The 1,885-nt window shown below is 33.8% G+C and overlaps 2 protein-coding genes across 2 annotated transcripts in view; one reads left to right on the top strand and one right to left on the bottom strand.

Annotated features, from left to right (window-relative positions):
• Positions 1-1,885, bottom strand: part of LOC106873570 (propionyl-CoA carboxylase beta chain, mitochondrial) — a 56,003-nt gene that overhangs the window by 33,666 nt on the left and 20,452 nt on the right. The window lies entirely within an intron of this gene.
• LOC106873571 (beta-1,4-galactosyltransferase galt-1) overlaps positions 1-1,885 on the top strand; it is a 9,945-nt gene that overhangs the window by 7,062 nt on the left and 998 nt on the right. The gene's annotated exons all lie outside the window — the stretch shown is intronic.

Genomic DNA, 1,885 nt, shown 5'->3' with positions numbered 1-1,885 from the left:
GGAACGCATTTATGTATCACAAACATTCAAAGACATTTGAAATATTTTCTATTTCGTTTCTATTCTATGAAACATATTGTTAACTCTTAATTATATTTATTTAAAAATGTTAAAAAATTAAAATTTTAATATTTAATTTGAATAGTTGCTTCAAATCTTTGTTTAACATGTTTATTTATGCATAAAACAAACCTGCAATGTGTGAAATATATATATACATATATATATATATATATACATACGAGGGTGAATCAAAAAGTAATGCCATTTTGTTTAGGACAGGTATAATTACCAACACAGGAACATGTATCATACATCAAAATGAAGCTGGTCCTCTATGGATCACATCCCTACTTCTCAACATAGTCACCGTTTCTCTCAATAACAATGTTCCACCTTTGAATGAGAGCAATTATCCCTGCCCCATAAAATTCTGTTGACTGTTATTGACCCTAGAAAAAAACTGTGTGATCAAGAAGCTGGCTTTTGAACTATGGATTTCCAGTTCAGTCTCGTTGTGCAGCACCTTGGCCAAGTACCTTCTACTACAGCTCTGAAGGATTTAGTTGAACGAATCAAACTCCTGCAATTATTTTTAAGCCTGCTACTTATTCTATTGCACTTTTACTGAACCACTAACTTACAAGGACATGAACAAACCAACACCAGCTGTCAAGCAGTAATGGCGGACAAACGCAGCACAAAGACACATACATGGATATATACATAAATACACACACATACACAACTGGTTTTTTTCTGTTTCTGTCTAAGAAAACCACTCAGAAGACTTTAGTCGGCCTAACACTATAGTAGAAGACACTTGCCCAAAGTACCACACAGTGAGATTGAACCTGAAACCACGTGGTTAAGAAGTAAACTTCTTACAGCGTAGGATAATTAATTCTACATTGACTTGTTTCATCAGGTAATAAGGTAATGGTAAATTAGAATTTGCTTCTCATTTATTTAACGATGCATAAAACAGGGTTAAGCGCTATCTTTATATTCCTCTATGGTTTCTAGAAGGATTAACTAATTTGATGAGGGATTCTTTTTGTGTGGTGGTGGTGGTGGGGAGGGGGGCAGTTATAATTGGAATGCACTCAAGGTATATTTAGGGAGTTTGTGTTGGTTATTGGACTCTTCATATGCCCACAGATGTAGAAAGTGAAGATAATAAGAACAAGATGTTGGTTCAGAAAGTTTCTGGCAGTTGGTTTTATAAACAAGATTAAGTCAAACAACACCATCAATCCACTTAAAACATACAGCTGAACGTATAAAACAAAACAAAAAAAAAAAAAAAGGAGTAACAAAAAAAAATCCAACAACTTATGTGAAAACAATATTATTTTGGTTGATAAGAAAAACTAGCTTTATAAACACAGACATTGAAAAAAATGTCGTGGAAGGTTCCATTTTTAAACTTACATCCACGCATGAAAAGAAAAAAAAAAAAAAAAAAAAAATAGAGCAAAGTTTGGGGAAAACTTCTGCATCAAATACTTTTACTTGTTTCAATCATTAGACTGAGGCCATGCTAGAGCACCACTTTCAAGGATAAGTCAAACAAATTCATCCCAGTACTTATTCTATCAAGCTCTTTTGCTTAACTGCTAAGCTGTGAGGATGTAAATACTGATTGTCAAGTGGTGTAGAAGACACACACACATACACTGTGTTATGTTGGACAAATGAAGAGTGCTCAATACATGTAGAGCATATAGTCTTTTTTTTATATTGAAAGAATTTGTCTAATGACTCAAGTGTTATGGCACTCTGATCTTCAAGCAAGATCTCTTGCTTGAAGATCATGCTAACGAAAACACAGTGGCATGAAACTTGGGTCAGGAGATGAACTGTCAGCCTGTTTCAGTAAAAA

Source organism: Octopus bimaculoides, chromosome 19, assembly GCF_001194135.2.
Source record: "Octopus bimaculoides isolate UCB-OBI-ISO-001 chromosome 19, ASM119413v2, whole genome shotgun sequence".
Classification (NCBI taxonomy): domain Eukaryota; kingdom Metazoa; phylum Mollusca; class Cephalopoda; order Octopoda; family Octopodidae; genus Octopus; species Octopus bimaculoides.
This window is presented reverse-complemented; position numbering and strand designations above follow the sequence as displayed.